This window comes from Melanotaenia boesemani, chromosome 14 (genome assembly GCF_017639745.1).
Source record: "Melanotaenia boesemani isolate fMelBoe1 chromosome 14, fMelBoe1.pri, whole genome shotgun sequence".
Taxonomy (NCBI): Eukaryota; Metazoa; Chordata; class Actinopteri; order Atheriniformes; family Melanotaeniidae; genus Melanotaenia; species Melanotaenia boesemani.
This window is the reverse complement of record NC_055695.1, coordinates 7,516,391-7,525,964: the sequence shown is the minus strand read 5'-3', so window position 1 is coordinate 7,525,964 and position 9,574 is coordinate 7,516,391. Positions and strand designations below refer to the sequence as shown.

At 35.8% G+C, this 9,574-nt stretch overlaps 1 long non-coding RNA gene across 1 annotated transcript in view; it reads right to left on the bottom strand.

Annotated features, from left to right (window-relative positions):
• Nucleotides 1-970: 970 nt before the first annotated feature.
• The window catches only part of LOC121653679, a 31,474-nt gene continuing 22,870 nt past the window's right edge, over nucleotides 971-9,574 (bottom strand). Inside the window, exons 5-6 of the long non-coding RNA XR_006012837.1 lie at nucleotides 4,327-4,436; nucleotides 971-1,480 (exon numbers count right to left, since the gene is read on the bottom strand). This is a non-coding gene — a long non-coding RNA (uncharacterized LOC121653679). The remainder of the gene's footprint in view (nucleotides 1,481-4,326; nucleotides 4,437-9,574) is intronic.

Below are 9,574 nucleotides of genomic sequence, written 5' to 3'. Positions count from 1 at the left end.
GACAGAGAGGAGAGCTCTTTAAAGTAAAAACCACACTGCCACAAACGCACAGAAAAAAGCTCCCATGCATCACGCTGCTCAAAAGAAAAGGGAATCGTGGACCTGTAATTGGTAAGTCTAGCTCTATAAATAAAAAGGTGAGCAAATAAAACTGTTGACATGTTTTGACATGTTTTTAGCTGAACAGGATGAGGTTGATAAACATGAAGCTGTCGTCAACTGAGAGAAGAAATTACATCTTTTAACATATTCTAACTTTTGAAAATTGGATATAATTCTGTGTAGATTTTTTTAATTGCTTTATTTGCTGCATGAATATTGATGACAAAAGATAGTGACAGCGGAGTGAGATTCAAGGCTAAAATTACTCACAAACAGCCAGCGTGGAGATAGAAATGATCAGAATGAGAAGCAGAATCTGATCATTTTATTTAGTTATTTTTCTTAAGATTTTAATTTTTTTTTAGTTTCTAGTTTTGTCATCAAGTGTCATTCAATGTCAGATTCAGAGAGACTTGATTTAACATTGATATAAACAATAAAAATAACCTGTGCGCTGCAGATGGCTGCATTTTTGTAAAGTCCTACTGTTGGCTACAAAAATATCTATGGCCCCCTGCAAAAGATTTATTAATAAAAACATTTAAATATTTATCAAAGTTGGCAAGTCTTTGCATGAAACACTTACATTGTTGGTGTGCAATAATTTATGCTAAAAAGTCTTGATGTGGATAATTGTTCTGCACATCATCGTATAATATGTGTAAATGTCAGAAATTTCAGAAAAAGAATTGATTTCTAATTTGTGGATAATAAACATTTTGAATTGTCATTCATATTATACACAAACATTTAATAACTACAAAAGCAGCTCACCCAGTTTACAGTCACACAACACAATTTAAAAACTGGAGGAAAAAAAAAAAAAAACTAAACCACTAACAGTAACAATGATAAAAAAAATTAAATTAAATACAGCTTTATACACTCTTAACACCCTTCATAATGGAACCTCAAACTAAGTGAAAATTAAAAAGTATAATAACTGACTGTGTATGCTTTTTCTTCACTAATTCATAATCTATCGATCAAATTCTTCTTCAAATTCTAATTTGTGTAACATTCAAGTTACAGAAAGTTAACCCTAGTTTTTGATTCGCCCCATAAAGAGAACATTTCCTGTTAAAATAACGCATCAGAATGTCCTCAGTTTGTGTGTTTTTGTAAGTAATGCAAATGTCCTGAGACCGCAGCATGGTTTGTACATTACAGTTACTCAGTGCACAGGATCCAGTCTTTGGCTATAAGACCTTTCTCTCATATAAGCATGATTAAGTTCCTCTGTGTGTTGGAGATAATGAAAACGATCCTCTTGCTCTCCCGCTTTTCCTCTTCCTATCTTTTCTCGATGGTGTCCGTGTGGCTCACTCGTCTCTTTATTCCCTTTGGTTTTACTGCAGGGGGCACTGATAGCACACCGCTGATACACACACACACACACAGACACACACACCACAGATATATATGTATATATATCTATATATATATATATAGATATATATAGTTATATATACACACCACACAAAGTAAAAACATGCTCACAAAATGTCAACAACAAACAACTCTACAGATGTGGCGCAGCTGACATGGTGATTTAGGATTGATTCATCTACTTGCACATCATCTGCTAACACTGCAGCTGCACCACCTTCAGCCAAACATCGCAGAAAAATAACATCTGCAATGTTTAATTTCAATATGAACATCAAGTCTTCATTCATGGATCTTGGAAAGAAAGTTTGATGACAATGAGGACTTTGATATTCAAATAAATAACTAATGCTTACACCGTCAAAAGAAGAAAAAAAACCCATCTTGAGTAGATAAAATAAGATCAATTCAGTCTTCTGAAGGGTTTACAAGTGCATGTCTAGAAGTAGGTAATATTAATTGCACAAAAATTGGTAATAAATTTGAAGACTTATTTTTCATTGATCCATCATTATTGACCTCTTGATCCAATGTTCTAAATGTTTTAATAACAAGCTTATAGACAATTTTACTCTGGTAAGCATTACTTAATAATCTGTGTTTTGATTTTGTCATCTGTTAAATATGGATGGAGTTTACTATTTAAATTCTTCATTGGAAAAATGACATGAAAAGCCTTTACTTAACTGTCACCGACCTCTGGAGATTAAATCAATCTTGTTGTTGTTATTTTACTTAATAGCGTAACTACACCCCCTACTTTTTGCAAAAATAAGAGCTGGGGTGGGGTGGGGTGGGGGGGCGATCATGGGGGGCGGTGCACAGGCAGAAATGAATGAATGACAGTCAGCAGCTCAGCGGCCACTAAGAAGATGGAAAGCGAAAGTCACAAAGCACCGTTGCCACAGAGCGGTCTTTGAGGTGGAAGACTTTTCCCCTCCTGAATCTCACATGAACAAGGTGGTCCTGAACCGTATCAGTCTGAGCGGTTAGCGCTGTTACGCTGGCCTGTCAGCAGCTCCAGCAGGTTCTGGAAAGCTGTGGAGACTCGAGGCAGGTTGTGGCAGCTGCAGGAAGTGCTGCTATTAGTTGCCTCTGCTACGATTTGAGCTGCTGTCTGTCGCCAGATGAGGATCAGCAGGTAAACAATAAAGACCGGTTTTACTTTTATACCCCTCAAAAGCACAAATCGTCCCATTGCAGGAAGATTTCAGCAGAAACTCTGTGAAAGAATAGAAGTCTGAAACTAGCAAATCTACACCATAAGTTCACATTCCTTCATATGCATTGGTGGGTGTGGTTTTCTACGCCTGCAAGGTGGGGACCCGCCTATTTGCATCTGGAAGGAGGGGCTCTGGGGTTTTTAAAATTTTCTCATGATGTAGAGAAGCACCAAGTACAGCTCTACATCATGAAAAACAAAACCTAGTTTTACCCTGAAAGTGTTATGAGTCCTTTTTACTCAAAAAATCCTGTTTTTTAAAGAAAAACCTTACAAATTTTATCAACAGTATAGGTGTTTTTCATCCCAATTAAGTAATACTGTGTTTTTTACAGCTCAAGAAACATTTTAGGATGCACTATCCCTTTAAATACAAAATTATTGCGATATATTTATTTGTTGCTTTAACAGCCAAATCTGATTTTCTTTTTTATTGATACTTTGTCGCCCCTGCATTAAGGGAAGCAGATCCCACCTGCTTTGTACTGACATTAGGTAAGTGATATTAAACTTGAAAATTCAGTCAGAAAAAAGTAAATAAATCTCCTACTATAATTAAAGCTGCATGATAAAAGAAATGGATGTTTTAGGTTTTGCCACAGAAGCGACTAGACTAGAACACAAGGATGCTGAATTTTAATCCCACACATAAAAGAGAATGTATTTCTAATTTGAACAAGGCAGGGCAAATGTATTTGTATTGTACATTTCATACATAAGGTAACCCATTGTGCTTTAGATAGGACACGTTTAATATCATCTCCTTTTTCACTTATTGCTTCAAAGATTACAAAGTTTCTAACATGACTCTTGATTTTCTTTATAATTGGCCAAGAGTGGATGTAATAGTTTTGTTCTTTCTTCCTTGGATGTTGCGTCCATGTTTTTCAGCACCATGGACAGAGCCTCCCAAAGCTTTTCCCCAATTTCTGTTTTTCCAAGATTGTTTTTACATGAATAGCTCTGTGTACATAGGATATAAATTATAAAAGTAATATTAAATGTTTCCACTTATGAATAAAGTATCAGTGGAATGTAAGTAAATTTAAGTATTTGTGGTTTTATATGTGAAAAAGAGGTTGACAGAGGCAGGAAATAACTGGGAAACATACGCAAACATTACAAATTCAGGTGTTTGACTTGTTTATCTATAAAAAGTATTAATTTATGCTTTAGTCCTCACATGTTGCAGTTTTAAAATCAGCTGAACATTTGGAGATTTTGGTCTGTGTTGGACGGCGCTCAAGACTCCAGTTGTATCATGTATGTTCTCTGTCATGTTGTTGCAAATACTTTACTGAAGTTGATGTTTTTTTTCGATAGACTCATTAAAATCATTTTATGTGCCTTTAATAGCAGTATCTGAAAGTTTTTATACATTTAATTTGATTTAAATGGGATTCAACCATCCTCGGCACTGAAATGAAATGGTTGTACAGTACATCTATTCATGGATCTGTTCTACTCTGCAGCAGTTTTCATTATTGTATTTCTTTTTATTTCACACCACTTAGCTGTGGCATCCCAGCTCAAGGCTAAACACTAAATAGCACACACATGAGACTTCATCACCAAGCTCCACAGCCAACCAATAGAAATTCAACTCCACTGACCTTGTCTGCAAGGCTGCTTCGCTCTGACGTCCCTTCAAAAACTTCTCCATCTCTGGTTTGTGTGTTCTAAAATCTGCTCACTCAAAAGGATCTTCAACATGTGCAGCAACCTTTTAGGAAATTATAAAAAGTGAAATTATGTTTGATTCTGTTTTTGTGGAGCTGCCAAACCGAAATCACTTTAAAAGCTCTGATTAACACGAGGCCTATAAAACTATTTTATATGAGCCAGGATATTTTTTTGGAAAAGCTTCGCCATGCAGATTTGCTTAATTGTGCATATATGTGCAGGGCATTTTAGCTGCTATTCCAGCAAATATAAAGTATGCAATTAAAGTTAAGTATAGTTTATCTTGAGCCTGAAATATTAAAGGCAATTCTTATTCCATTTTCCAATATGGTTCAACTCTCTGAACTCTTTACCTAAACGGCAGACATTATGTTACAGTACTTGTTGCATTTCAAAGAAAATATTTAATAAGAAATATTTTTTACACCTCTAAGTAACTTCTGATTGATTAGAAAGACATTTATGCTATGTATATTATTGTTTAGATAATATTTAATTTAAGTAGCATTCAAAAATCAAAATTAATTTTTAATCGAGAAACATAATAGAATCCCCTGCTTAAGGACAGTAGGATCAGTTTGGGGGTTTAGTATCTTTTACTCATGAAGAACATCAACTAAACAAAGTGTTTTACATTACAAACATGGTGAACCAGCAAAGAGAATTATTAATGGAAATAAATCATATTGAGAGCTAATATGATACTTTTAGCTAATCTTTTATTTCTGTGGTATTTTGTTCATTTGTACACGATTCAGTTTATAGTAAGATTTGTTTGGTGTGTTGTGTTGTTGAGTGATATTCTCTCTGTCTTGTTTGAGAGCTCAACATAGCAAGTTGTTAATAAAGATTCTTTATGTGCATCATCTTGTTAGGCATTTACCATATACATCACTCTAATTAAGCAGTTTATATATCAATGCCAGTTTAGTGGAACATATATATTTTCACCACTTTCAGCCTATTTTAAGAGAAAATGACACAAAGAGCCCACTGTGGCTGCAGTATAATTCAGATCACAGCTTAGAAAAACTGAAACCACCATTTTTCTTTTAGACCCTCATTTAATTTTCCATTTTTTTCCACCCTATAGCAGCTGAGCCAGTGGTTGAAACCAACATGTTGTGAGGGTGACTGCTGTTGGACTCCAAGGCCACTGGGTCTATCTGATAATTGACTGTCAAATAAAGAGCTGTTCCTCTCTGGAGTCCTCCCTGACACCCACATCAATCTGTCCTTACTCAGAGAGGCCCTAACCCAGGCCTTCACCCCCTTCTCTCCTCCCACCTCCCCTGCCATTCATCCATCCACTACTTCATCCCTCCCCTCCTCCTGTCCTCTACGCCCAATTATCCATCCATCTATCTATCTATTGGCCCTGACCATTTATCCCTCCACTTCTCCCCCTCCTTCCCTCTATTCCATCAACACCACTTCTCTTGACGCGCTAACAGCTGTTTGACAGTAATGGCTCTAAAAGCAGAGCAGGGTGCCAGTTGATGAGTGTGCGCTCCTACATGTGTGTAGAAGACAGCTACGAGGCCTTGAGGCCTCAAGAGGCTCGTATATACTACCATCACAAACAATTGTTGGCTGAGACACGTGCAGACGGTTGTACACTCACACATATGCTTTCCAATCAATAGCAGGTATAGGTCCTTTCAGCCTCACAACTTTTATGTCATTACAGGCACAATTTTTAAGCAGATATAAAAGGGAAAAAAAGCCTGTTGTGCAGCGCTATAAAAGTAAATTACACTCAGATGAAAAACTTAAGTTAAAAAACTAAACTTAGGCATTTCTTTTTTTTTTTTTTTGATAAGTAGGTAAATAAGTTTTTCAATTCCTTCAGTGGTTTTAATTCAAGAATAATGAGCATAGAGCGTAATAAAAAGTTATTCCTGAAATTAAAATTTATTTACATCACAGTTTGCTTATGTTTGCCTGCATTCATATACCCATCTATGTTCACCTGTGGTCATTTGAACCCCCCCCCCCCCCAGGCTATGTATTGAGCTGCTGTCAGCCTGCTGCTTGATGGATGGCAGATGATTACATCATTAAGGCGGCGCACACAAAGAAAGAACAATGCTTCTGTGCAGCGTCTTCTGTTTTTTGATTGGTAACACCTCTTTCTAAATGATTACTTGATTACTTCAACTGTTGTCATTTGCTTTTTACATCTTTTTAGATATATATATATATATATATATATATATATATATATATATATATATATATATATATATATATATATATATAGAGAGAGAGAGAGAGAGAGAGAGAGAGAGAGAGAGAGAGAGAGAGAGATGTAAAAGATATATTTAAAATATTCTACATTGATGAAAATGATGTTTTGAAACATTGTTGAAACTAGAAGAAAGAAAAAAAAGAAAAGAAGAGTGAAATGGAAGAAAATACTCGGGTCAGTTGTGTTATCTTCATCCATCCGATCATCCTCATCTTTAAGTGTGTTTTCAGTGATTTCTTTATAGTTGTTTTCCTTGTCAGTGAGCTCGATTTTGCTTTGAAAAGACTGAGCAGAAAACAATGAGCCTGTATACTGCTATATAGAGATCACTACAACCCTAAGACGTCACTACCCAGAACGTACAAAACGTAAACAACGACGGCATATGAGTGGAATGAATTGTTCAAAATTATTAAAAATTAAAGAGAGGTGAGTATTTCTAATATTATCTCTTTACAGCTGAAGCCAATGTCTATCAAACAAGGTTCATTGTTACTCTGAGCAGGAGTTCCCTTTAAACATCATCCCCTTTTCCTGTGGTCCCTGGGTCTTAGTAATTCATTTTCATTTTTTTTTTTTACTCAGCTGACACCAGGCTAAACCAATCGGATACTTCTGTACCAGTGGATGCAGCAACCCGTCAGAACTGAGGTGAGAAAATGGAGAGAGAATGAGCGATTAAAAAACAGATGCTAAATGTCTGAGGATGATTGACATATTTGGCACAGCACGACCTTCATCAGCTCAGTAGTAGCTATTTTATTCCCACATTAATTTGTCTTGTTACATATGTGAAATTGGTTGATGACGTCAGTGTTTCAAGCAGTACAGCTGGTTAACTGGTTAAAACAGCAGATCTTAAATTTAGTTCTTTTATGTCTTACAGAACAAAATGATCTTGAAAGTGAGAAGATGATTTTTAACCATCATTCATCCACTTTAAAGGTGAGTCAGCAGATTTCTGATTTTCTTTATTGGTTGTGGGCTGATCGTGTGTTAGGCGCAGCTTCTGTGTAGGTGTTTATGGACAATATACAGAAATAAAACACTTTGATATTGTTTATGCATTTAAAATTGATTCCATATGTTAATCCTGATTTAGACGTTTGCTTCTTTGAAAAAAAATCCAATAATTCTGGAGCCTGGACCTGACTGCCATTATGTTAAGAACTCCAGTCAATCACTTGAACCTTATTGAGAGAACATCTCCTGAAGAGAAGAGCAGGCAGCAAACTCAGAAATGTTGTTTCTACACTTTGTTCAAGGAACAGTTTCAATCTGATCCATCATTTCTCATGTCTCTTCTTCCTGTTTTCTTTTTCCATCGAACACACAGTAATGCTGCTAAGATTCATTGTCACAAATAACACACACCTCTAACATACATTTACATTGTTATAGGTGCAGTATATCTCGCTGGTGACCAAATGAGCAAAAATATTTTTGTACCAGTTTTACTGGTGCTTTTACCAAAATAAATAAAAAGTGACTAAAGAAAAGAGACATAATACAAATAAGATATGAGTTTGTTGCTGTCCATGTGGGTCCAGTAACAAGAAGTAGTTATACATAATGTTAGTTTAATGTAATGATAAAAAGCAGGAGCTTTAAAACTAAAATTAAAAGAACTAACATTTGATAGATCTGAAAAGTACATCAGATTTTTTAGGTTTATATGACTAACCTGCTAGTCAAAGGTTATGTAGCTTCATGTTACAGAGAAAATGTACCTTATATTAGGAGTTGCATTGGTGTCAACCTGATCTTTAAGCTCTGTTTTCAATCACTTCCAGCTCTTGTGAGACATTTAGATCTTTATGGGATGCTAGATGCTCCATTATTTTATCAGCTGACTGCAGGTAGTGAACAGTGGGTATTTAAATGACAGTATCATTGACTAAAAGTACACACTGGGGGGAAAATGAGCTGAAAAAAAAAAACAAATACATAAAAACAAATGTGTAAAGTTAAATCAATTCTCATCTTTTTTCATCTATTACACTGTCCCAGGAGATAAAACACTCTTTCCACTAGAGTTTGTCACTGAAGTATAGTCACATATTGCATCATGCAGTTAATGCAGAAAATTTTAGTAAATATTAAAGAAACAACTTGTCAACAACAATACTGTAAATTCAGGGCTGGATACAGAAACAGATTTTTAGTCCATGATAAACATGAAGGGTTTTGAATCATCTTCTTTTTTCCTAAAACTGGTTTTATTAAGCTTTCAGCTAAAATTATTCTGGTTACAACAATGTATAACTTGTGTAAATTTATATTAGCGTCACAAGGCCTTATCATACAAACACTGATGTAACCCACTTGCCCCTGATAAACACTGTGATCTACAGCTGTGTAGTTTCAATGATAACAGCAGAACCTGTACGTTGCAAGGACTTCCATGCTTACAGTAACCACATATTGAGCAGTTTATTAGAGGAGAAATCATGGCACCTTTATCACCACAAACGTGGTTTTAAAATGTAAAGACCCGGGTAATTTGCATGGGATCCTAATAACAAATTTTGCAGCTATTACAATGTCCTATGAGCATAAATATTTCTACTTAGGAGCTCTAGTTTTAACCCCACTATCCCCGTCACCCCTTTTATCAGCAGGAGACAATTCCCGATTTCAAACCAACACCTGGAGCTAAAGCTGAGCTTTAACAGCTTGGCTAGTTTCTCTCCGTCCACTAATGCAGCTCTTAACACTCCCATCACCCTTCACTAGAACCCTCATTAGCTTATCAAGACAAGGCAAAAGGAATAATAACACTGTCTTCTGTGCTCAAGGGCCAAGCTGAGGTGTCACATCTAGATAGCAGGAATTACTATGAGAGTCTTCCCATCTTTGTCCACTGATACAACTCTGAAAGCCTCTCATTGCCTTATCCTCTTAAGACAATACCCCTGTGATTCCTT